The sequence below is a fragment of the Chiloscyllium punctatum genome, chromosome 47, assembly GCF_047496795.1.
Source record: "Chiloscyllium punctatum isolate Juve2018m chromosome 47, sChiPun1.3, whole genome shotgun sequence".
Taxonomy (NCBI): domain Eukaryota; kingdom Metazoa; phylum Chordata; class Chondrichthyes; order Orectolobiformes; family Hemiscylliidae; genus Chiloscyllium; species Chiloscyllium punctatum.
Genome location: NC_092785.1, coordinates 43,070,065 through 43,097,471, shown reverse-complemented (window position 1 = coordinate 43,097,471; position 27,407 = coordinate 43,070,065). Strand labels below are relative to the sequence as shown.

The following is a 27,407-nucleotide window of genomic DNA, read 5'->3' as shown; positions in this document are numbered from 1 at the left end:
GTGTACAGACTGTGATGGGGGAGAGTGCAGATGGGACAGTGTGGGGGATTGAATGGGGGTGTACAGACTGTGATGGGGGAGAGTGTAGATGGGACAGTGGGAGGGGGATTGAATGGGGGTGTACAGACTGTGATAGGGGAGAGTGTGGATGGGGCAGTGGGAGGGGGATTGAATGGGGGTGTACAGACTGTGATGGGGGAGAGTGTAGATGGGACAGTGGGAGGGGGATTGAATGGGGGTGTACAGACTGTGATGGGGGAGAGTGTCGATGGGGCAGTGGGAGGGGGATTGAATGGGGGTGTACAGACTGTGATGGGGGAGAGTGTAGATGGGACAGTGGGAGGGGGGATTGAATGGGGGTGTACAGACTGTGATGGGGGAGAGTGTAGATGGGACAGTGGGAGGGGGATTGAATGGGGGTGTACAGACTGTGATGGGGGAGAGTGTAGATGGGACAGTGGGAGGGGGGATTGAATGGGGGTGTACAGACTGTGATAGGGGAGAGTGTCGATGGGGCAGTGGGAGGGGGATTGAATGGGGGTGTACAGACTGTGATGGGGGAGAGTGTAGATGGGGCAGGGGGAGGGGGATTGAATGGGGGTGTACAGACTGTGATAGGGGAGAGTGTCGATGGGACAGTGTGAGGGGGATTGAATGGGGGTGTACAGACTGTGATGGGGGAGAGTGTAGATGGGGCAGGGGGAGGGGGATTGAATGGGGGTGTACAGACTGTGATAGGGGAGAGTGTCGATGGGACAGTGTGAGGGGGATTGAATGGGGGTGTACAGACTGTGATGGGGGAGAGTGTAGATGGGGCAGTGGGAGGGGGGATTGAATGGGGGTGTACAGACTGTGATGGGGGGAGAGTGTAGATGGGACAGTGTGGGGGATTGAATGGGGGTGTACAGACTGTGATGGGGGAGAGTGTAGATGGGACAGTGGGAGGGGGATTGAATGGGGGTGTACAGACTGTAATGGGGGAGAGTGTAGATGGGGCAGTGGGAGGGGGATTGAATGGGGGTGTACAGACTGTGATGGGGGAGAGTGTAGATGGGACAGTGGGAGGGGGATTGAATGGGGGTGTACAGACTGTGATGGGGGAGAGTGTAGATGGGACAGTGGGAGGGGGGATTGAATGGGGGTGTACAGACTGTGATGGGGGAGAGTGTGGATGGGGCAGTGGGAGGGGGATTGAATGGGGGTGTACAGACTGTGATGGGGAGAGTGTGGGTGGGACAGTGGGAGGGGGATTGAATGGGGGTGTACAGACTGTGATGGGGGAGTGTAGATGGGACAGTGGGTGGGAGATTGAATGGGGGTGTACAGACTGTGATGGGGGAGAGTGTAGATGGGGCAGTGGGAGGGGGATTGAATGGGGGTGTACAGACTGTGATGGGGGAGTGTAGATGGGACAGTGGGAGGGGGATTGAATGGGGGTGTACAGACTGTGATGGGGGAGAGTGTAGATGGGGCAGTGGGAGGGGGATTGAATGGGGGTGTACAGACTGTGATGGGGAGAGTGTAGATGGGACAGTGGGAGGGGGATTGAATGGGGGTGTACAGACTGTGATGGGGAGAGTGTAGATGGGACAGTGGGAGGGGGATTGAATGGGGGTGTACAGACTGTGATGGGGGAGAGTGTAGATGGGACAGTGGGAGGGGGATTGAATGGGGGTGTACAGACTGTGATGGGGGAGAGTGTAGATGGGACAGTGGGAGGGGGATTGAATGGGGGTGTACAGACTGTGATGGGGGAGAGTGTAGATGGGGCAGTGGGAGGGGGATTGAATGGGGGTGTACAGACTGTGATGGGGGAGAGTGTAGATGGGACAGTGGGAGGGGGATTGAATGGGGGTGTACAGACTGTGATGGGGGAGAGTGTAGATGGGACAGTGGGAGGGGGGATTGAATGGGGGTGTACAGACTGTGATGGGGGAGAGTGTAGATGGGACAGTGGGAGGGGGATTGAATGGGGGTGTACAGACTGTGATGGGGGAGAGTGTAGATGGGGCAGTGGGAGGGGGATTGAATGGGGGTGTACAGACTGTGATGGGGGAGAGTGTGGATGGGACAGTGGGAGGGGGATTGAATGGGGGTGTACAGACTGTGATGGGGAGAGTGTAGATGGGGCAGTGTGAGGGGGATTGAATGGGGGTGTACAGACTGTGATGGGGGAGAGTGTAGATGGGACAGTGGGAGGGGGATTGAATGGGGGTGTACAGACTGTGATGGGGGAGAGTGTAGATGGGACAGTGGGAGGGGGATTGAATGGGGGTGTACAGACTGTGATGGGGGAGAGTGTAGATGGGGCAGTGGGAGGGGGGATTGAATGGGGGTGTACAGACTGTGATGGGGGAGAGTGTAGATGGGGCAGTGGGAGGGGGATTGAATGGGGGTGTACAGACTGTGATAGGGGAGAGTGTAGATGGGACAGTGGGAGGGGGGATTGAATGGGGGTGTACAGACTGTGATGGGGGAGAGTGTAGATGGGGCAGTGGGAGGGGGGATTGAATGGGGGTGTACAGACTGTGATGGGGGAGAGTGTAGATGGGGCAGTGTGGGGGATTGAATGGGGGTGTACAGACTGTGATGGGGGAGAGTGTAGATGGGGCAGTGGGAGGGGGATTGAATGGGGGTGTACAGACTGTGATGGGGGTGAGTGTAGATGGGGCAGTGTGAGGGGGATTGAATGGGGGTGTACAGACTGTGATGGGGGAGAGTGTAGATGGGACAGTGGGAGGGGGATTGAATGGGGGTGTACAGACTGTGATGGGGGAGAGTGTAGATGGGGCAGTGGGAGGGGGGATTGAATGGGGGTGTACAGACTGTGATGGGGGAGAGTGTAGATGGGACAGTGGGAGGGGGATTGAATGGGGGTGTACAGACTGTGATGGGGGAGAGTGTAGATGGGGCAGTGGGAGGGGGATTGAATGGGGGTGTACAGACTGTGATGGGGGAGAGTGTAGATGGGGCAGTGGGAGGGGGATTGAATGGGGGTGTACAGACTGTGATGGGGGAGAGTGTAGATGGGGCAGTGGGAGGGGGATTGAATGGGGGTGTACAGACTGTGATGGGGGAGAGTGTAGATGGGACAGTGGGTGGGGGATTGAATGGGGGTGTACAGACTGTGATGGGGGAGTGTAGATGGGACAGTGGGAGGGGGGATTGAATGGGGGTGTACAGACTGTGATGGGGGAGAGTGTAGATGGGACAGTGGGAGGGGGGATTGAATGGGGGTGTACAGACTGTGATGGGGGAGAGTGTAGATGGGGCAGTGGGAGGGGGATTGAATGGGGGTGTACAGACTGTGATAGGGGAGAGTGTAGATGGGACAGTGGGAGGGGGATTGAATGGGGGTGTACAGACTGTGATGGGGGAGAGTGTAGATGGGACAGTGGGAGGGGGATTGAATGGGGGTGTACAGACTGTGATGGGGGAGAGTGTAGATGGGGCAGTGGGAGGGGGATTGAATGGGGGTGTACAGACTGTGATGGGGAGAGTGTAGATGGGACAGTGGGAGGGGGATTGAATGGGGGTGTACAGACTGTGATGGGGGAGAGTGTAGATGGGGCAGTGGGAGGGGGATTGAATGGGGGTGTACAGACTGTGATGGGGGAGAGTGTAGATGGGACAGTGGGAGGGGGATTGAATGGGGGTGTACAGACTGTGATGGGGGAGAGTGTAGATGGGGCAGTGGGAGGGGGATTGAATGGGGGTGTACAGACTGTGATGGGGAGAGTGTAGATGGGGCAGTGGGAGGGGGATTGAATGGGGGTGTACAGACTGTGATGGGGGAGAGTGTAGATGGGGCAGTGGGAGGGGGGATTGAATGGGGGTGTACAGACTGTGATGGGGGAGAGTGAGGATGGGACAGTGGGAGGGGGATTGAATGGGGGTGTACAGACTGTGATGGGGGAGAGTGTAGATGGGACAGTAGGAGGGGGATTGAATGGGGGTGTACAGACTGTGATGGGGGAGAGTGTGGATGGGACAGTGGGAGGGGGATTGAATGGGGGTGTACAGACTGTGATGGGGGAGAGTGTGGATGGGACAGTGGGAGGGGGATTGAATGGGGGTGTACAGACTGTGAGAGGGGAGAGTGTAGATGGGACAGTGTGGGGGATTGAATGGGGGTGTACAGACTGTGATGGGGGAGAGTGTGGATGGGACAGTGGGAGGGGGATTGAATGGGGGTGTACAGACTGTGATGGGGAGAGTGTAGATGGGGCAGTGGGAGGGGGATTGAATGGGGGTGTACAGACTGTGATGGGGGAGAGTGTAGATGGGACAGTGTGGGGGAATGAATGGGGGTGTACAGACTGTGATGGGGGAGAGTGTAGATGGGACAGTGGGAGGGGGATTGAATGGGGGTGTACAGACTGTGATGGGGAGAGTGTAGATGGGACAGTGGGAGGGGGATTGAATGGGGGTGTACAGACTGTGATGGGGGAGAGTGTAGATGGGACAGTGGGAGGGGGATTGAATGGGGGTGTACAGACTGTGATGGGGGAGAGTGTAGATGGGACAGTGGGAGGGGGATTGAATGGGGGTGTACAGACTGTGATGGGGGAGAGTGTAGATGGGGCAGTGTGGGGGATTGAATGGGGGTGTACAGACTGTGATGGGGGAGAGTGTAGATGGGGCAGTGGGAGGGGGATTGAATGGGGGTGTACAGACTGTGATAGGGGAGAGTGTAGATGGGGCAGTGGGAGGGGGATTGAATGGGGGTGTACAGACTGTGATAGGGGAGAGTGTAGATGGGACAGTGGGAGGGGGATTGAATGGGGGTGTACAGACTGTGATGGGGAGAGTGTAGATGGGACAGTGGGAGGGGGATTGAATGGGGGTGTACAGACTGTGATGGGGGAGAGTGTAGATGGGACAGTGGGAGGGGGATTGAATGGGGGTGTACAGACTGTGATGGGGGAGAGTGTAGATGGGGCAGTGGGAGGGGGATTGAATGGGGGTGTACAGACTGTGATGGGGGAGAGTGTAGATGGGACAGTGGGAGGGGGATTGAATGGGGGTGTACAGACTGTGATGGGGGAGAGTGTAGATGGGACAGTGGGAGGGGGATTGAATGGGGGTGTACAGACTGTGATGGGGGAGAGTGTAGATGGGACAGTGGGAGGGGGATTGAATGGGGGTGTACAGACTGTGATGGGGGAGAGTGTAGATGGGGCAGTGGGAGGGGGATTGAATGGGGGTGTACAGACTGTGATGGGGGAGAGTGTAGATGGGGCAGTGTGGGGGATTGAATGGGGGTGTACAGACTGTGATGGGGGAGAGTGTAGATGGGGCAGTGTGGGGGATTGAATGGAGGTGTACAGACTGTGATGGGGGAGAGTGTGGATGGGACAGTGGGATTGAATGGGGGTGTACAGACTGTGATAGGGGAGAGTGTAGATGGGGCAGTGGGAGGGGGATTGAATGGGGGTGTACAGACTGTGATGGGGGAGAGTGTAGATGGGACAGTGGGAGGGGGATTGAATGGGGGTGTACAGACTGTGATGGGGAGAGTGTAGATGGGGCAGTGGGAGGGGGATTGAATGGGGGTGTACAGACTGTGATGGGGGAGAGTGTAGATGGGACAGTGGGAGGGGGGATTGAATGGGGGTGTACAGACTGTGATGGGGAGAGTGTAGATGGGACAGTGGGAGGGGGATTGAATGGGGGTGTACAGACTGTGATGGGGGAGAGTGTAGATGGGACAGTGGGAGGGGGATTGAATGGGGGTGTACAGACTGTGATGGGGGAGAGTGTAGATGGGACAGTGGGAGGGGGGATTGAATGGGGGTGTACAGACTGTGATGGGGGAGAGTGTAGATGGGGCAGTGGGAGGGGGATTGAATGGGGGTGTACAGACTGTGATGGGGGAGAGTGTAGATGGGGAATTGGGAGGGGGATTGAATGGGGGTGTACAGACTGTGATGGGGGAGTGTAGATGGGACAGTGGGAGGGGGATTGAATGGGGGTGTACAGACTGTGATGGGGGAGAGTGTAGATGGGGCAGTGGGAGGGGGATTGAATGGGGGTGTACAGACTGTGATGGGGGAGAGTGTAGATGGGACAGTGGGAGGGGGATTGAATGGGGGTGTACAGACTGTGATGGGGGAGAGTGTAGATGGGACAGTGGGAGGGGGATTGAATGGGGGTGTACAGACTGTGATAGGGGAGAGTGTAGATGGGGCAGTGGGAGGGGGATTGAATGGGGGTGTACAGACTGTGATGGGGGAGAGTGTAGATGGGGAATTGGGAGGGGGATTGAATGGGGGTGTACAGACTGTGATGGGGGAGTGTAGATGGGACAGTGGGAGGGGGATTGAATGGGGGTGTACAGACTGTGATGGGGGAGTGTAGATGGGACAGTGGGAGGGGGATTGAATGGGGGTGTACAGACTGTGATGGGGGAGAGTGTAGATGGGACAGTGGGAGGGGGATTGAATGGGGGTGTACAGACTGTGATGGGGGAGAGTGTAGATGGGGCAGTGGGAGGGGGGATTGAATGGGGGTGTACAGACTGTGATAGGGGAGAGTGTAGATGGGGCAGTGGGAGGGGGATTGAATGGGGGTGTACAGACTGTGATGGGGGAGAGTGTAGATGGGACAGTGGGAGGGGGATTGAATGGGGGTGTACAGACTGTGATGGGGGAGAGTGTAGATGGGACAGTGGGAGGGGGATTGAATGGGGGTGTACAGACTGTGATGGGGGAGAGTGTAGATGGGGCAGTGTGAGGGGGATTGAATGGGGGTGTACAGACTGTGATGGGGGAGTGTAGATGGGACAGTGGGAGGGGGATTGAATGGGGGTGTACAGACTGTGATGGGGGTGAGTGTAGATGGGACAGTGGGAGGGGGATTGAATGGGGGTGTACAGACTGTGATGGGGGAGAGTGTAGATGGGACAGTGGGAGGGGGATTGAATGGGGGTGTACAGACTGTGATGGGGGAGAGTGTAGATGGGACAGTGGGAGGGGGATTGAATGGGGGTGTACAGACTGTGATGGGGGAGAGTGTAGATGGGACAGTGGGAGGGGGATTGAATGGGGGTGTACAGACTGTGATGGGGGAGAGTGTAGATGGGACAGTGGGAGGGGGATTGAATGGGGGTGTACAGACTGTGATGGGGGAGAGTGTAGATGGGACAGTGGGAGGGGGATTGAATGGGGGTGTACAGACTGTGATGGGGGACAGTGTAGATGGGACAGTGGGAGGGGGATTGAATGGGGGTGTACAGACTGTGATGGGGGAGAGTGTAGATGGGACAGTGGGAGGGGGATTGAATGGGGGTGTACAGACTGTGATGGGGAGAGTGTAGATGGGACAGTGGGAGGGGGATTGAATGGGGGTGTACAGACTGTGATGGGGGAGAGTGTAGATGGGGCAGTGGGAGGGGGATTGAATGGGGGTGTACAGACTGTGATGGGGGAGAGTGTAGATGGGGCAGTGGGAAGGGGATTGAATGCGGGTGTACAGACTGTGATGGGGGAGAGTGTAGATGGGACAGTGGGAGGGGGATTGAATGGGGGTGTACAGACTGTGATGGGGGAGAGTGTAGATGGGGAAGTGGGAGGGGGATTGAATGGGGGTGTACAGACTGTGATGGGGGAGAGTGTAGATGGGGCAGTGGGAGGGGGGATTGAATGGGGGTGTACAGACTGTGATGGGGGAGAGTGTAGATGGGACAGTGGGAGGGGGATTGAATGGGGGTGTACAGACTGTGATAGGGGAGAGTGTAGATGGGACAGTGGGAGGGGGATTGAATGGGGGTGTACAGACTGTGATGGGGGAGAGTGTAGATGGGGCAGTGTGATTGAATGGGGGTGTACAGACTGTGATGGGGGAGAGTGTAGATGGGGCAGTGTGGGGGATTGAATGGGGGTGTACAGACTGTGATGGGGGAGAGTGTAGATGGGACAGTGGGAGGGGGATTGAATGGGGGTGTACAGACTGTGATGGGGGAGAGTGTAGATGGGACAGTGGGAGGGGGATTGAATGGGGGTGTACAGACTGTGATGGGGGAGAGTGTAGATGGGACAGTGGGAGGGGGATTGAATGGGGGTGTACAGACTGTGATGGGGGAGAGTGTAGATGGGGCAGTGGGAGGGGGATTGAATGGGGGTGTACAGACTGTGATGGGGGAGAGTGTAGATGGGACAGTGGGAGGGGGATTGAATGGGGGTGTACAGACTGTGATGGGGGAGAGTGTAGATGGGACAGTGGGAGGGGGATTGAATGGGGGTGTACAGACTGTGATGGGGGAGAGTGTGGATGGGACAGTGGGAGGGGGATTGAATGGGGGTGTACAGACTGTGATGGGGGAGAGTGTAGATGGGACAGTGGGAGGGGGGATTGAATGGGGGTGTACAGACTGTGATGGGGGAGAGTGTAGATGGGGCAGTGGGAGGGGGGATTGAATGGGGGTGTACAGACTGTGATGGGGGAGAGTGTAGATGGGGCAGTGGGAGGGGGATTGAATGGGGGTGTACAGACTGTGATGGGGGAGAGTGTAGATGGGACAGTGGGAGGGGGATTGAATGGGGGTGTACAGACTGTGATGGGGGAGAGTGTAGATGGGACAGTGGGAGGGGGGATTGAATGGGGGTGTACAGACTGTGATGGGGGAGAGTGTAGATGGGGCAGTGGGAGGGGGATTGAATGGGGGTGTACAGACTGTGATGGGGGAGAGTGTGGATGGGGCAGTGTGGGGGATTGAATGGGGGTGTACAGACTGTGATGGGGGAGAGTGTAGATGGGACAGTGGGAGGGGGATTGAATGGGGGTGTACAGACTGTGATGGGGGAGAGTGTAGATGGGACAGTGGGAGGGGGGATTGAATGGGGGTGTACAGACTGTGATGGGGGAGAGTGTAGATGGGACAGTGGGAGGGGGATTGAATGGGGGTGTACAGACTGTGATGGGGGAGAGTGTAGATGGGACAGTGGGAGGGGGATTGAATGGGGGTGTACAGACTGTGATGGGGGAGAGTGTAGATGGGACAGTGGGAGGGGGATTGAATGGGGGTGTACAGACTGTGATGGGGGAGAGTGTAGATGGGACAGTGGGAGGGGGGATTGAATGGGGGTGTACAGACTGTGATGGGGGAGAGTGTAGATGGGGCAGTGGGAGGGGGATTGAATGGGGGTGTACAGACTGTGATGGGGGAGAGTGTAGATGGGACAGTGGGAGGGGGATTGAATGGGGGTGTACAGACTGTGAGAGGGGAGAGTGTAGATGGGGCAGTGGGAGGGGGATTGAATGGGGGTGTACAGACTGTGATGGGGGAGAGTGTAGATGGGACAGTGGGAGGGGGATTGAATGGGGGTGTACAGGCTGTGATGGGGGAGAGTGTAGATGGGACAGTGGGAGGGGGATTGAATGGGGGTGTACAGACTGTGATGGGGGAGAGTGTAGATGGGACAGTGGGAGGGGGATTGAATGGGGGTGTACAGACTGTGATGGGGGAGAGTGTAGATGGGACAGTGGGAGGGGGATTGAATGGGGGTGTACAGACTGTGATAGGGGAGAGTGTAGATGGGGCAGTGGGAGGGGGATTGAATGGGGGTGTACAGACTGTGATGGGGGAGAGTGTGGATGGGACAGTGGGAGGGGGATTGAATGGGGGTGTACAGACTGTGATGGGGGAGAGTGTAGATGGGACAGTGGGAGGGGGGATTGAATGGGGGTGTACAGACTGTGATGGGGAGAGTGTAGATGGGGCAGTGGGAGGGGGATTGAATGGGGGTGTACAGACTGTGATGGGGGAGAGTGTAGATGGGACAGTGGGAGGGGGATTGAATGGGGGTGTACAGACTGTGATGGGGGAGAGTGTAGATGGGACAGTGGGAGGGGGATTGAATGGGGGTGTACAGACTGTGATGGGGAGAGTGTGGATGGGACAGTGGGAGGGGGATTGAATGGGGGTGTACAGACTGTGATGGGTGAGAGTGTAGATGGGACAGTGGGAGGGGGATTGAATGGGGGTGTACAGACTGTGATGGGGGAGAGTGTAGATGGGACAGTGGGAGGGGGATTGAATGGGGGTGTACAGACTGTGATAGGGGAGAGTGTAGATGGGGCAGTGGGAGGGGGATTGAATGGGGGTGTACAGACTGTGATGGGGGAGAGTGTGGATGGGACAGTGGGAGGGGGATTGAATGGGGGTGTACAGACTGTGATGGGGGAGAGTGTAGATGGGACAGTGGGAGGGGGGATTGAATGGGGGTGTACAGACTGTGATGGGGAGAGTGTAGATGGGGCAGTGGGAGGGGGATTGAATGGGGGTGTACAGACTGTGATGGGGGAGAGTGTAGATGGGACAGTGGGAGGGGGATTGAATGGGGGTGTACAGACTGTGATGGGGGAGAGTGTAGATGGGACAGTGGGAGGGGGATTGAATGGGGGTGTACAGACTGTGATGGGGAGAGTGTGGATGGGACAGTGGGAGGGGGATTGAATGGGGGTGTACAGACTGTGATGGGGAGAGTGTAGATGGGACAGTGGGAGGGGGATTGAATGGGGGTGTACAGACTGTGATGGGGAGAGTGTAGATGGGGCAGTGGGAGGGGGATTGAATGGGGGTGTACAGACTGTGATGGGGGAGAGTGTGGATGGGACAGTGGGAGGGGGATTGAATGGGGGTGTACAGACTGTGATGGGGGAGAGTGTAGATGGGACAGTGGGAGGGGGATTGAATGGGGGTGTACAGACTGTGATGGGGGAGAGTGTAGATGGGACAGTGGGAGGGGGGATTGAATGGGGGTGTACAGACTGTGATGGGGGAGAGTGTAGATGGGACAGTGGGAGGGGGATTGAATGGGGGTGTACAGACTGTGATGGGGAGAGTGTAGATGGGGCAGTGTGGGGGATTGAATGGGGGTGTACAGACTGTGATGGGGGAGAGTGTAGATGGGGCAGTGGGTGGGGGATTGAATGGGGGTGTAAAGACTGTGATGGGGGAGAGTGTAGATGGGACAGTGGGAGGGGGATTGAATGGGGGTGTACAGACTGTGATGGGGAGAGTGTAGATGGGACAGTGGGAGGGGGATTGAATGGGGGTGTACAGACTGTGATGGGGGAGAGTGTGGATGGGACAGTGGGAGGGGGATTGAATGGGGGTGTACAGACTGTGATGGGGGAGAGTGTAGATGGGACAGTGGGAGGGGGATTGAATGGGGGTGTACAGACTGTGATGGGGGAAAGTGTAGATGGGGCAGTGGGAGGGGGATTGAATGGGGGTGTACAGACTGTGATGGGGGAGAGTGTAGATGGGGCAGTGGGAGGGGGATTGAATGGGGGTGTACAGACTGTGATGGGGGAGAGTGTAGATGGGACAGTGGGAGGGGGATTGAATGGGGGTGTACAGACTGTGATGGGGGAGAGTGTAGATGGGACGGTGGGAGGGGGATTGAATGGGGGTGTACAGACTGTGATGGGGAGAGTGTAGATGGGGCAGTGGGAGGGGGATTGAATGGGGGTGTACAGACTGTGATGGGGGAGAGTGTAGATGGGGCAGTGGGAGGGGGGATTGAATGGGGGTGTACAGACTGTGATGGGGGAGAGTGTAGATGGGGCAGTGGGAGGGGGATTGAATGGGGGTGTACAGACTGTGATGGGGGAGAGTGTAGATGGGACAGTGGGAGGGGGGATTGAATGGGGGTGTACAGACTGTGATGGGGGAGAGTGTAGATGGGACAGTGTGGGGGATTGAATGGGGGTGTACAGACTGTGATGGGGGAGAGTGTAGATGGGGCAGTGGGAGGGGGATTGAATGGGGGTGTACAGACTGTGATAGGGGAGAGTGTAGATGGGACAGTGGGAGGGGGATTGAATGGGGGTGTACAGACTGTGATGGGGGAGAGTGTAGATGGGACAGTGGGAGGGGGATTGAATGGGGGTGTACAGACTGTGATGGGGGAGAGTGTAGATGGGGCAGTGGGAGGGGGATTGAATGGGGGTGTACAGACTGTGATGGGGAGAGTGTAGATGGGACAGTGGGAGGGGGATTGAATGGGGGTGTACAGACTGTGATAGGGGAGAGTGTAGATGGGGCAGTGGGAGGGGGATTGAATGGGGGTGTACAGACTGTGATGGGGGAGAGTGTGGATGGGACAGTGGGAGGGGGATTGAATGGGGGTGTACAGACTGTGATGGGGGAGTGTGGATGGGACAGTGGGAGGGGGATTGAATGGGGGTGTACAGACTGTGATGGGGGAGAGTGTAGATGGGACAGTGGGAGGGGGATTGAATGGGGGTGTACAGACTGTGATGGGGGAGAGTGTAGATGGGACAGTGGGAGGGGGATTGAATGGGGGTGTACAGACTGTGATGGGGGAGAGTGTAGATGGGACAGTGGGAGGGGGGATTGAATGGGGGTGTACAGACTGTGATGGGGGAGAGTGTGGATGGGACAGTGGGAGGGGGATTGAATGGGGGTGTACAGACTGTGATGGGGAGAGTGTAGATGGGACAGTGGGAGGGGGATTGAATGGGGGTGTACAGACTGTGATGGGGAGAGTGTAGATGGGACAGTGGGAGGGGGATTGAATGGGGGTGTACAGACTGTGATGGGGGAGAGTGTAGATGGGACAGTGGGAGGGGGATTGAATGGGGGTGTACAGACTGTGATGGGGAGAGTGTAGATGGGACAGTGGGAGGGGGATTGAATGGGGGTGTACAGACTGTGATAGGGGAGAGTGTAGATGGGGCAGTGGGAGGGGGATTGAATGGGGGTGTACAGACTGTGATGGGGGAGAGTGTGGATGGGACAGTGGGAGGGGGATTGAATGGGGGTGTACAGACTGTGATGGGGGAGTGTGGATGGGACAGTGGGAGGGGGATTGAATGGGGGTGTACAGACTGTGATGGGGGAGAGTGTAGATGGGACAGTGGGAGGGGGATTGAATGGGGGTGTACAGACTGTGATGGGGGAGAGTGTAGATGGGACAGTGGGAGGGGGATTGAATGGGGGTGTACAGACTGATAGGGGAGAGTGTAGATGGGACAGTGGGAGGGGGATTGAATGGGGGTGTACAGACTGTGATGGGGGAGAGTGTAGATGGGGCAGTGTGGGGGATTGAATGGGGGTGTACAGACTGTGATGGGGGAGAGTGTAGATGGGGCAGTGGGAGGGGGATTGAATGGGGGTGTACAGACTGTGATGGGGGAGAGTGTAGATGGGGCAGTATGATTGAATGGGGGTGTACAGACTGTGATAGGGGAGAGTGTAGATGGGACAGTGGGAGGGGGGATTGAATGGGGGTGTACAGACTGTGATGGGGAGAGTGTAGATGGGACAGTGGGAGGGGGGATTGAATGGGGGTGTACAGACTGTGATGGGGAGAGTGAGGATGGGGCAGTGGGAGGGGGATTGAATGGGGGTGTACAGACTGTGATAGGGGAGAGTGTAGATGGGACAGTGGGAGGGGGGATTGAATGGGGGTGTACAGACTGTGATGGGGAGAGTGTAGATGGGACAGTGGGAGGGGGGATTGAATGGGGGTGTACAGACTGTGATGGGGAGAGTGAGGATGGGGCAGTGGGAGGGGGATTGAATGGGGGTGTACAGACTGTGATAGGGGAGAGTGTAGATGGGACAGTGGGAGGGGGGATTGAATGGGGGTGTACAGACTGTGATGGGGAGAGTGTAGATGGGACAGTGGGAGGGGGGATTGAATGGGGGTGTACAGACTGTGATGGGGAGAGTGAGGATGGGGCAGTGGGAGGGGGATTGAATGGGGGTCTACAGACTGTGATAGGGGAGAGTGTAGATGGGACAGTGGGAGGGGGATTGAATGGGGGTGTACAGACTGTGATGGGGGAGAGTGTAGATGGGGCAGTGGGAGGGGGATTGAATGGGGGTGTACAGACTGTGATGGGGGAGAGTGTAGATGGGACAGTGGGAGGGGGATTGAATGGGGGTGTACAGACTGTGATGGGGAGAGTGTAGATGGGACAGTGGGAGGGGGATTGAATGGGGGTGTACAGACTGTGATGGGGGAGAGTGTAGATGGGACAGTGGGAGGGGGATTGAATGGGGGTGTACAGACTGTGATGGGGAGAGTGTAGATGGGACAGTGGGAGGGGGGATTGAATGGGGGTGTACAGACTGTGATGGGGGAGAGTGTAGATGGGACAGTGGGAGGGGGATTGAATGGGGGTGTACAGACTGTGATGGGGGAGAGTGTGGATGGGACAGTGGGAGGGGGATTGAATGGGGGTGTACAGACTGTGATAGGGGAGAGTGTAGATGGGACAGTGGGAGGGGGGATTGAATGGGGGTGTACAGACTGTGATGGGGGAGAGTGTAGATGGGGCAGTGGGAGGGGGATTGAATGGGGGTGTACAGACTGTGATGGGGGAGAGTGTAGATGGGGCAGTGGGAGGGGGATTGAATGGGGGTGTACAGACTGTGATGGGGGAGAGTGTAGATGGGGCAGTGGGAGGGGGATTGAATGGGGGTGTACAGACTGTGATGGGGGAGAGTGTAGATGGGGCAGTGGGAGGGGGATTGAATGGGGGTGTACAGACTGTGATGGGGGAGAGTGTAGATGGGGCAGTGGGAGGGGGATTGAATGGGGGTGTACAGACTGTGATGGGGGAGAGTGTAGATGGGACAGTGGGAGGGGGATTGAATGGGGGTGTACAGACTGTGATGGGGGAGAGCGTAGATGGGACAGTGGGAGGGGGGATTGAATGGGGGTGTACAGACTGTGATGGGGGAGAGTGTAGATGGGACAGTGGGAGGGGGATTGAATGGGGGTGTACAGACTGTGATGGGGGAGAGTGTAGATGGGACAGTGGGAGGGGGATTGAATGGGGGTGTACAGACTGTGATGGGGGAGAGTGTAGATGGGACAGTGGGAGGGGGATTGAATGGGGGTGTACAGACTGTGATGGGGGAGAGTGTAGATGGGACAGTGGGAGGGGGATTGAATGGGGGTGTACAGACTGTGATGGGGAGAGTGAGGATGGGGCAGTGGGAGGGGGATTGAATGGGGGTGTACAGACTGTGATGGGGGAGAGTGTAGATGGGACAGTGGGAGGGGGGATTGAATGGGGGTGTACAGACTGTGATGGGGGAGAGTGTGGATGGGGCAGTGGGAGGGGGGATTGAATGGGGGTGTACAGACTGTGATGGGGGAGAGTGTAGATGGGGCAGTGGGAGGGGGATTGAATGGGGGTGTACAGACTGTGATGGGGGAGAGTGTAGATGGGGCAGTGGGAGGGGGATTGAATGGGGGTGTACAGACTGTGATGGGGGAGAGTGTAGATGGGGCAGTGTGGGGGATTGAATGGGGGTGTACAGACTGTGATGGGGGAGAGTGTCGATGGGACAGTGGGAGTGGGATTGAATGGGGGTGTACAGACTGTGATGGGGGAGAGTGTAGATGGGACAGTGGGAGGGGGATTGAATGGGGGTGTACAGACTGTGATGGGGGAGAGTGTAGATGGGACAGTGGGAGGGGGATTGAATGGGGGTGTACAGACTGTGATGGGGGAGAGTGTAGATGGGACAGTGGGAGGGGGGATTGAATGGGGGTGTACAGACTGTGATAGGGGAGAGTGTCGATGGGACAGTGGGAGGGGGATTGAATGGGGGTGTACAGACTGTGATGGGGGAGAGTGTAGATGGGGCAGTGGGAGGGGGATTGAATGGGGGTGTACAGACTGTGATGGGGGAGAGTGTAGATGGGGCAGTGTGGGGGATTGAATGGGGGTGTACAGACTGTGATGGGGAGAGTGTAGATGGGACAGTGGGAGGGGGGATTGAATGGGGGTGTACAGACTGTGATGGGGGAGAGTGTAGATGGGGCAGTGTGGGGGATTGAATGGGGGTGTACAGACTGTGATGGGGGAGAGTGTGGATGGGACAGTGGGAGGGGGATTGAATGGGGGTGTACAGACTGTGATGGGGGAGAGTGTAGATGGGACAGTGGGAGGGGGATTGAATGGGGGTGTACAGACTGTGATGGGGGAGAGTGTAGATGGGACAGTGGGAGGGGGATTGAATGGGGGTGTACAGACTGTGATGGGGGAGAGTGTAGATGGGACAGTGGGAGGGGGATTGAATGGGGGTGTACAGACTGTGATGGGGGAGAGTGTAGATGGGGCAGTGTGGGGGATTGAATGGGGGTGTACAGACTGTGATGGGGGAGAGTGTAGATGGGACAGTGGGAGGGGGGATTGAATGGGGGTGTACAGACTGTGATGGGGGAGAGTGTAGATGGGGCAGTGTGAGGGGGATTGAATGGGGGTGTACAGACTGTGATGGGGGAGAGTGTAGATGGGGCAGTGTGAGGGGGATTGAATGGGGGTGTACAGACTGTGATGGGGGAGAGTGTAGATGGGGCATTGGGAGGGGGATTGAATGGGGGTGTACAGACTGTGATGGGGAGAGTGTAGATGGGGCAGTGTGAGGGGGATTGAATGGGGGTGTACAGACTGTGATGGGGGAGAGTGTGGATGGGACAGTGGGAGGGGGATTGAATGGGGGTGTACAGACTGTGATGGGGGAGAGTGTGGATGGGACAGTGGGAGGGGGGATTGAATGGGGGTGTACAGACTGTGATGGGGGAGAGTGTAGATGGGGCAGTGGGAGGGGGGATTGAATGGGGGTGTACAGACTGTGATGGGGGAGAGTGTAGATGGGACAGTGGGAGGGGGATTGAATGGGGGTGTACAGACTGTGATAGGGGAGAGTGTAGATGGGGCAGTGGGAGGGGGGATTGAATGGGGGTGTACAGACTGTGATGGGGGAGAGTGTAGATGGGGCAGTGGGAGGGGGATTGAATGGGGGTGTACAGACTGTGATGGGGGAGAGTGTAGATGGGACAGTGGGAGGGGGGATTGAATGGGGGTGTACAGACTGTGATGGGGGAGAGTGTAGATGGGACAGTGGGAGGGGGATTGAATGGGGGTGTACAGACTGTGATGGGGGAGAGTGTAGATGGGACAGTGGGAGGGGGATTGAATGGGGGTGTACAGACTGTGATGGGGGAGAGTGTAGATGGGACAGTGGGAGGGGGATTGAATGGGGGTGTACAGACTGTGATGGGGAGAGTGTAGATGGGGCAGTGGGAGGGGGATTGAATGGGGGTGTACAGACTGTGATGGGGGAGAGTGTAGATGGGACAGTGGGAGGGGGGATTGAATGGGGGTGTACAGACTGTGATGGGGGAGAGTGTAGATGGGGCAGTGGGAGGGGGATTGAATGGGGGTGTACAGACTGTGATAGGGGAGAGTGTAGATGGGACAGTGGGAGGGGGATTGAATGGGGGTGTACAGACTGTGATGGGGGAGAGTGTAGATGGGACAGTGGGAGGGGGGATTGAATGGGGGTGTACAGACTGTGATAGGGGAGAGTGTAGATGGGACAGTGGGAGGGGGATTGAATGGGGGTGTACAGACTGTGATGGGGGAGAGTGTAGATGGGACAGTGGGAGGGGGATTGAATGGGGGTGTACAGACTGTGATGGGGGAGAGTGTAGATGGGACAGTGGGAGGGGGATTGAATGGGGGTGTACAGACTGTGATGGGGGAGAGTGTGGATGGGGCAGTGGGAGGGGGGATTGAATGGGGGTGTACAGACTGTGATGGGGGAGAGTGTAGATGGGGCAGTGGGAGGGGGATTGAATGGGGGTGTACAGACTGTGATGGGGGAGAGTGTAGATGGGACAGTGGGAGGGGGATTGAATGGGGGTGTACAGACTGTGATGGGGGAGAGTGTAGATGGGGCAGTGGGAGGGGGATTGAATGGGGGTGTACAGACTGTGATGGGGAGAGTGTAGATGGGACAGTGGGAGGGGGATTGAATGGGGGTGTACAGACTGTGATGGGGGAGAGTGTAGATGGGACAGTGGGAGGGGGGATTGAATGGGGGTGTACAGACTGTGATGGGGGAGAGTGTGGATGGGGCAGTGGGAGGGGGATTGAATGGGGGTGTACAGACTGTGATGGGGAGAGTGTAGATGGGGCAGTGGGAGGGGGATTGAATGGGGGTGTACAGACTGTGATGGGGAGAGTGTAGATGGGGCAGTGTGGGGGGGATTGAATGGGGGTGTACAGACTGTGATGGGGGAGAGTGTAGATGGGGCAGTGTGGGGGATTGAATGGGGGTGTACAGACTGTGATGGGGAGAGTGTAGATGGGGCAGTGTGGGGGGGATTGAATGGGGGTGTACAGACTGTGATGGGGGAGAGTGTAGATGGGACAGTGGGAGGGGGATTGAATGGGGGTGTACAGACTGTGATGGGGGAGAGTGTAGATGGGGCAGTGGGAGGGGGATTGAATGGGGGTGTACAGACTGTGATAGGGGAGAGTGTAGATGGGACAGTGGGAGGGGGATTGAATGGGGGTGTACAGACTGTGATGGGGGAGAGTGTAGATGGGGCAGTGGGAGGGGGATTGAATGGGGGTGTACAGACTGTGATGGGGAGAGTGTAGATGGGGCAGTGTGGGGGGGATTGAATGGGGGTGTACAGACTGTGATGGGCGAGAGTGTAGATGGGACAGTGGGAGGGGGATTGAATGGGGGTGTACAGACTGTGATGGGGGAGAGTGTAGATGGGACAGTGGGAGGGGGATTGAATGGGGGTGTACAGACTGTGATGGGGGAGAGTGTAGATGGGACAGTGGGAGGGGGATTGAATGGGGGTGTACAGACTGTGATGGGGGAGAGTGTGGATGGGACAGTGGGAGGGGGATTGAATGGGGGTGTACAGACTGTGATGGGGTAGAGTGTAGATGGGGCAGTGTGGGGGATTGAATGGGGGTGTACAGACTGTGATGGGGGTGAGTGTAGATGGGGCAGTGGGAGGGGGATTGAATGGGGGTGTACAGACTGTGATGGGGGAGAGTGTAGATGGGACAGTGGGAGGGGGATTGAATGGGGGTGTACAGACTGTGATGGGGAGAGTGTAGATGGGACAGTGGGAGGGGGATTGAATGGGGGTGTACAGACTGTGATGGGGGAGAGTGTAGATGGGACAGTGGGAGGGGGGATTGAATGGGGGTGTACAGACTGTGATGGGGGAGAGTGTAGATGGGGCAGTGGGAGGGGGGATTGAATGGGGGTGTACAGACTGTGATGGGGGAGAGTGTAGATGGGGAAGTGGGAGGGGGATTGAATGGGGGTGTACAGACTGTGATGGGGGAGAGTGTAGATGGGACAGTGGGAGGGGGATTGAATGGGGGTGTACAGACTGTGATGGGGGAGAGTGTAGATGGGGCAGTGGGAGGGGGATTGAATGGGGGTGTACAGACTGTGATGGGGAGAGTGTAGATGGGACAGTGGGAGGGGGATTGAATGGGGGTGTACAGACTGTGATGGGGGAGAGTGTAGATGGGACAGTGGGAGGGGGATTGAATGGGGGTGTACAGACTGTGATGGGGGAGAGTGTAGATGGGGCAGTGGGAGGGGGATTGAATGGGGGTGTACAGACTGTGATGGGGGAGAGTGTAGATGGGGCAGTGGGAGGGGGATTGAATGGGGGTGTACAGACTGTGATGGGGGAGAGTGTAGATGGGGCAGTGGGAGGGGGGATTGAATGGGGGTGTACAGACTGTGATGGGGGAGAGTGTAGATGGGACAGTGGGAGGGGGATTGAATGGGGGTGTACAGACTGTGATGGGGGAGAGTGTGGATGGGACAGTGGGAGGGGGATTGAATGGGGGTGTACAGACTGTGATGGGGGAGAGTGTAGATGGGGCAGTGGGAGGGGGATTGAATGGGGGTGTACAGACTGTGATGGGGGAGAGTGTAGATGGGACAGTGGGAGGGGGATTGAATGGGGGTGTACAGACTGTGATGGGGGAGAGTGTAGATGGGACAGTGGGAGGGGGATTGAATGGGGGTGTACAGACTGTGATGGGGGAGAGTGTAGATGGGGCAGTGGGAGGGGGATTGAATGGGGGTGTACAGACTGTGATGGGGAGAGTGTAGATGGGACAGTGGGAGGGGGGATTGAATGGGGGTGTACAGACTGTGATGGGGAGTGTAGATGGGACAGTGGGAGGGGGATTGAATGGGGGTGTACAGACTGTGATGGGGGAGAGTGTAGATGGGGCAGTGGGAGGGGGATTGAATGGGGGTGTACAGACTGTGATGGGGGAGAGGGTAGATGGGACAGTGGGAGGGGGATTGAATGGGGGTGTACAGACTGTGATGGGGGAGAGTGTAGATGGGGCAGTGTGGGGGATTGAATGGGGGTGTACAGACTGTGATGGGGGAGAGTGTAGATGGGACAGTGGGAGGGGGATTGAATGGGGGTGTACAGACTGTGATGGGGGAGAGTGTAGATGGGACAGTGGGAGGGGGATTGAATGGGGGTGTACAGACTGTGATGGGGGAGTGTAGATGGGGCAGTGGGAGGGGGATTGAATGGAGGTGTACAGACTGTGATGGGGGAGAGTGTAGATGGGGCAGTGGGAGGGGGGATTGAATGGGGGTGTACAGACTGTGATGGGGGAGAGTGTAGATGGGGCAGTGTGGGGGATTGAATGGGGGTGTACAGACTGTGATGGGGGAGTGTAGATGGGACAGTGGGAGGGGGATTGAATGGGGGTGTACAGACTGTGATGGGGGAGAGTGTAGATGGGACAGTGGGAGGGGGATTGAATGGGGGTGTACAGACTGTGATGGGGGAGAGTGTAGATGGGACAGTGGGAGGGGGATTGAATGGGGGTGTACAGACTGTGATGGGGGAGAGTGTAGATGGGACAGTGGGAGGGGGATTGAATGGGGGTGTACAGACTGTGATGGGGGAGAGTGTAGATGGGACAGTGGGAGGGGGATTGAATGGGGGTGTACAGACTGTGATAGGGGAGAGTGTAGATGGGGCAGTGGGAGGGGGATTGAATGGGGGTGTACAGACTGTGATGGGGAGAGTGTAGATGGGACAGTGGGAGGGGGATTGAATGGGGGTGTACAGACTGTGATGGGGGAGAGTGTGGATGGGACAGTGGGAGGGGGATTGAATGGGGGTGTACAGACTGTGATAGGGGAGAGTGTAGATGGGACAGTGGGAGGGGGGATTGAATGGGGGTGTACAGACTGTGATGGGGGAGAGTGTAGATGGGGCATTGGGAGGGGGATTGAATGGGGGTGTACAGACTGTGATGGGGAGAGTGTAGATGGGGCAGTGTGAGGGGGATTGAATGGGGGTGTACAGACTGTGATGGGGGAGAGTGTGGATGGGACAGTGGGAGGGGGATTGAATGGGGGTGTACAGACTGTGATAGGGGAGAGTGTAGATGGGACAGTGGGAGGGGGATTGAATGGGGGTGTACAGACTGTGATGGGGGAGAGTGTAGATGGGGCAGTGGGAGGGGGATTGAATGGGGGTGTACAGACTGTGATGGGGAGAGTGTAGATGGGACAGTGGGAGGGGGATTGAATGGGGGTGTACAGACTGTGATGGGGGAGAGTGTAGATGGGGCATTGGGAGGGGGATTGAATGGGGGTGTACAGACTGTGATGGGGAGAGTGTAGATGGGGCAGTGTGAGGGGGATTGAATGGGGGTGTACAGACTGTGATGGGGGAGTGTAGATGGGACAGTGGGAGGGGGATTGAATGGGGGTGTACAGACTGTGATGGGGGAGAGTGTGGATGGGACAGTGGGAGGGGGGATTGAATGGGGGTGTACAGACTGTGATGGGGGAGAGTGTAGATGGGGCAGTGGGAGGGGGGATTGAATGGGGGTGTACAGACTGTGATGGGGGAGAGTGTAGATGGGACAGTGGGAGGGGGATTGAATGGGGGTGTACAGACTGTGATGGGGGAGAGTGTAGATGGGACAGTGGGAGTGGGATTGAATGGGGGTGTACAGACTGTGATGGGGGAGAGTGTGGATGGGGCAGTGGGAGGGGGATTGAATGGGGGTGTACAGACTGTGATGGGGGAGAGTGTAGATGGGACAGTGGGAGGGGGATTGAATGGGGGTGTACAGACTGTGAGGGGGAGAGTGTAGATGGGGCAGTGGGAGGGGGATTGAATGGGGGTGTACAGACTGTGATGGGGGAGAGTGTAGATGGGGCAGTGGGAGGGGGATTGAATGGGGGTGTACAGACTGTGATAGGGGAGAGTGTAGATGGGACAGTGGGAGGGGGATTGAATGGGGGTGTACAGACTGTGATGGGGGAGAGTGTAGATGGGACAGTGGGAGGGGGATTGAATGGGGGTGTACAGACTGTGATGGGGGAGAGTGTAGATGGGGCAGTGTGGGGGATTGAATGGGGGTGCACAGACTGTGATGGGGGAGAGTGTAGATGGGACAGTAGGAGGGGGGATTGAATGGGGGTGTACAGACTGTGATGGGGGAGAGTGTAGATGGGACAGTGGGAGGGGGATTGAATGGGGGTGTACAGACTGTGATGGGGGAGAGTGTAGATGGGACAGTAGGAGGGGGATTGAATGGGGGTGTACAGACTGTGATAGGGGAGAGTGTAGATGGGACAGTGGGAGGGGGATTGAATGGGGGTGTACAGACTGTGATGGGGGAGAGTGTAGATGGGACAGTGGGAGGGGGATTGAATGGGGGTGTACAGACTGTGATGGGGGAGAGTGTAGATGGGACAGTAGGAGGGGGGATTGAATGGGGGTGTACAGACTGTGATGGGGGAGAGTGTAGATGGGGCAGTGGGAGGGGGATTGAATGGGGGTGTACAGACTGTGATAGGGGAGAGTGTAGATGGGACAGTGGGAGGGGGATTGAATGGGGGTGTACAGACTGTGATGGGGGAGAGTGTAGATGGGACAGTGGGAGGGGGATTGAATGGGGGTGTACAGACTGTGATGGGGGAGAGTGTAGATGGGGCAGTGGGAGGGGGATTGAATGGGGGTGTACAGACTGTGATGGGGGAGAGTGTAGATGGGACAGTGGGAGGGGGATTGAATGGGGGTGTACAGACTGTGATGGGGGAGAGTGTGGATGGGACAGTGGGAGGGGGATTGAATGGGGGTGTACAGACTGTGATGGGGGAGAGTGTAGATGGGACAGTGGGAGGGGGATTGAATGGGGGTGTACAGACTGTGATGGGGGAGAGTGTCGATGGGACAGTGGGAGGGGGATTGAATGGGGGTGTACAGACTGTGATGGGGGAGAGTGTAGATGGGACAGTGGGAGGGGGATTGAATGGGGGTGTACAGACTGTGATGGGGGTGAGTGTAGATGGGACAGTGGGAGGGGGATTGAATGGGGGTGTACAGACTGTGATGGGGGAGAGTGTAGATGGGACAGTGGGAGGGGGATTGAATGGGGGTGTACAGACTGTGATGGGGGAGAGTGTAGATGGGACAGTGGGAGGGGGATTGAATGGGGGTGTACAGACTGTGATGGGGGAGAGTGTAGATGGGACAGTGGGAGGGGGATTGAATGGGGGTGTACAGACTGTGATGGGGAGAGTGTAGATGGGGCAGTGGGAGGGGGATTGAATGGGGGTGTACAGACTGTGATGGGGGAGAGTGTAGATGGGGCAGTGTGGGGGATTGAATGGGGGTGTACAGACTGTGATGGGGAGAGTGTAGATGGGACAGTGGGAGGGGGATTGAATGGGGGTGTACAGACTGTGATAGGGGAGAGTGTAGATGGGGCAGTGTGGGGGATTGAATGGGGGTGTACAGACTGTGATGGGGGAGAGTGTAGATGGGGCAGTGGGAGGGGGATTGAATGGGGGTGTACAGACTGTGATGGGGGAGTGTAGATGGGGCAGTGGGAGGGGGATTGAATGGGGGTGTACAGACTGTGATGGGGGAGAGTGTAGATGGGGCAGTGGGAGGGGGATTGAATGGGGGTGTACAGACTGTGATGGGGGAGAGTGTAGATGGGACAGTGGGAGGGGGATTGAATGGGGGTGTACAGACTGTGATGGGGGAGAGTGTAGATGGGACAGTGGGAGGGGGATTGAATGGGGGTGTACAGACTGTGATGGGGGAGAGTGTAGATGGGACAGTGGGAGGGGGGATTGAATGGGGGTGTACAGACTGTGATGGGGGAGAGTGTAGATGGGGCAGTGGGAGGGGGATTGAATGGGGGTGTACAGACTGTGATGGGGGAGTGTAGATGGGACAGTGGGAGGGGGATTGAATGGGGGTGTACAGACTGTGATGGGGGAGAGTGTAGATGGGACAGTGGGAGGGGGGATTGAATGGGGGTGTACAGACTGTGATGGGGGAGAGTGTAGATGGGACAGTAGGAGGGGGGATTGAATGGGGGTGTACAGACTGTGATGGGGGAGAGTGTAGATGGGGCAGTGGGAGGGGGATTGAATGGGGGTGTACAGACTGTGATGGGGAGAGTGTAGATGGGACAGTAGGAGGGGGGATTGAATGGGGGTGTACAGACTGTGATGGGGGAGAGTGTAGATGGGGCAGTGGGAGGGGGATTGAATGGGGGTGTACAGACTGTGATGGGGGAGAGTGGGTAGATGGGGCAGTGGGAGGGGGATTGACTGGGGGTGTACAGTCTATGATGGGGTTGAATGTTTCCATGCTGCACATCTCTATAACTCGAAGATTCATTCGTCAGTTCTAAGTTTCGGAGCAAAAGGGTGTGAGCTCAGTTTCAGGGAGAAGGGGATTGGGTGAGATTTCAGTTTCGGTACGGGTAACTGGTGTTATCCTTGGCGTTCTGATTGGTTGGCCGAGTCTGTGAAATAACCTGGATTCGTACAAATCCTGTCAGTTGCTACACATTCCTGGGGCTTAAGGTGCCAAGATTTGGAACTGTTTTACCTGGATCTGTGCTCTGTCATCACAGTAAAGACATCAACAGCAACATTCCAAGAATGAGGATGGGTTGGATCTGGTGTGTCTGAGATGCAGTGGCTGAAATGTAAGCAAAGTCACATTTCATTGGAAGTCGAGCATAAACCAATGACAGAACATCCAACAGGTGGAAGAAAATTCAACAGGGTTTCAAAGCAAAGTAAATTTTCCTCGTTATTGCCCATGTTTCATACTCAACAGGTAATGGCGTGTGGTTTGATCCAGAGTCAAGATCTCTCTACAGTGTTCATAAAACTGTAAGATGGAACAGCAGACATGGGCCATTCAGCCCATCAAACTTGCTGTACCATTCACTGAGATCATGGCTGTCCTGACGATCCTGCCGTGATTCCCTGACTGAACTGTATTTAAAGCTGAGATATACACTCATCACCTTGACACCTTACTGCGGTAAAAGAGGCTCAGGGTCACTCTCCAGCGAGAGAAGAGATTCCTCCTCATCTTGGTCTTATCCTCTGGTCATAATTTCCCACACCAGGAAACAACTTCTTCCCAGCTACCCTGTCAAGTCCTCTCAAAATCCTGTGTGTGTTTCAATAAGGTTAGCTCTACTGTCCTGAGGTATGTGTCCAGGCCTAAGCTACTGAACTTCTCCTCATAAGGCAGACCCTCCGTTGCTGGCCGAGTGAGCCTTTTCTGAAGTGCCTCCAGTCCTCAGATGAGGAACCCAAAACTACTCACAGTATCCCAGCTGGGTTCTGATTTATGCCTTGTACAGTTATAGCAGAGCCTCCCTACTTTCATATTGCATTATCTTTGAAATGAAGGCTCATATTCCTGTTGCCTTCACGATTCCCCACTGAACTCAGAAGTGAGCTATTTGTGATACATGCATTAGGATTCACAAATCCCTCTGATCCAAAGCATGCTGCAAGCTTTCTCCATTTAAATTTAAGGGTGGCGCGGTGGCTCAGTGGTTAGCACTGCTGTCTCACAGCACCAAGGTCCCAGGATCGATTCCAGCCACAGGGTGACTGTCTGAGTGGAGTTTGCACATTCTCCCCATGTCTGCGTGGGTTTCCTCTGGGTGCTCCAGATTCCTCCCACAGCCCAATATTGGCCATGCTAAATTACCCCATAGTGTTCAGGGATGTGTAGGTTAGGGTGGATTGGCCATGCTAAATTACCCCATAGTGTTCAGGGATGTGTAGGTTAGGGTGGATTGACCATGCTAAATTACCCCATAGTGTTCAGGGATGTGCAGGTTAGGGTGGATTGGCCATGCTAAATTACCCCATAGTGTTCAGGGATGTGCAGGTTAGGGTGGATTGGCCATGCTAAATTACCCCATAGTGTTCAGGGATGTATAGGTTAGGATGGATTGGCCATGCTAAATTACCCATAGTGTTCAGGGATGTGTATGTTAGGGTTAGGATTCATTGCACGGATATCTCTGCACGAGAGATGGATTGAGAGACACCGGTCAGTGTACAGATATCTCCCTGAGAGAGAGGGGACTGAGAGACACCAGTCAGTGTACAGATATCTCCCTGAGAGAGAGGGGACTGAGAGACACCAGTCAGTGTACAGATAATCTCCCTGAGAGAGAGGGGACTGACAGACACCAGTCAGTGTAGAGATATCTCCCTGAGAGAGAGATGGATTGAGAGACACCAGTCAGTGTACAGATATCTCCCTGAGAGAGAGAGGGGGGGACTGAGAGACCCCAGTCAGTGCACAGATATCTCCGTGAGAGAGAGAGAGGGGGACTGAGAGACCCCAGTCAGTGTACAGATATCTCCCTGAGAGAGAGAGGGGGGGACTGAGAGACCCCAGTCAGTGCACAGATATCTCCGTGAGAGAGAGAGAGGGGGACTGAGAGACCCCAGTCAGTGTACAGATATCTCCCTGACAGAGAGGGGGACTGAGAGACACCAGTCAGTGTACAGATATCTGAGTGAAGACGAACTGGGAGACACCAAGCTGTGCAATGGTGACATAATGTATTCAATCCCAAGAGAGAAAGAAAAAGGGGAACCATCTACTCACTGTGAACCTGGAGGTGGATGTATCTCTGAAAGTTCTCTTTCGAGCCATACGTGATTGTGATGTGGTACCAGCCCGAGTCAGTGTAGCGGAGATGGTGAACCATTAGGGAAGTATTGACATAGAGTATCACTCGACACCTGTACGCTGAGTTACACTCAATGTCAGTGTTCGGGTACCACTTGCAGATGTTGGTGACTTGGGTGCCAGGCGAGCTGCTGAAAGTCCAGTGAATGAAGGTTATGTTTTTCATCGGGCTGCCAGGCAAAGTCACATCGCTGTTGTGGAAGGCATCCATTGTGACCGTGTTAATTGATGTACCCCAAGTCTGGTCTGGGAAACAGAGAGAGACAAGCAGAGTATCAGTAAAGATGAGGATGGATCAGGAGATAGACACTGGCAGGGGCCTGGATGGCGGAAGCTGGGTCGAGGTGAAAGAATGGGAGGTGAAGCAAGAGGATGGAATGGGAGGGGCAGAGAGGATTGTGAGGGGAAGGATGGCAGGGGAAGGATGGCAGGGGAAGGATGGCAGGGGAAGGATGGCAGGGGAAGGATGGCAGGGGAAGGATGGCAGGGGAAGGATGGCAGGGGACAGACGGGAGACAAGGCGGAGGAAGATGTGGAGAGGAGGGAAGA

General features: G+C 56.3%; 1 long non-coding RNA gene across 1 annotated transcript in view; it reads right to left on the bottom strand.

Moving 5' to 3' along the window:
• Positions 1–27,099, bottom strand: part of LOC140468470 (uncharacterized) — a 40,499-nt gene extending 13,400 nt beyond the window's left edge. Inside the window, exons 1-2 of the long non-coding RNA XR_011955657.1 lie at positions 26,775–27,099; positions 24,732–24,824 (exon numbers count right to left, since the gene is read on the bottom strand). This is a non-coding gene — a long non-coding RNA (uncharacterized lncRNA). The remainder of the gene's footprint in view (positions 1–24,731; positions 24,825–26,774) is intronic.
• Positions 27,100–27,407: the final 308 nt, after the last annotated feature.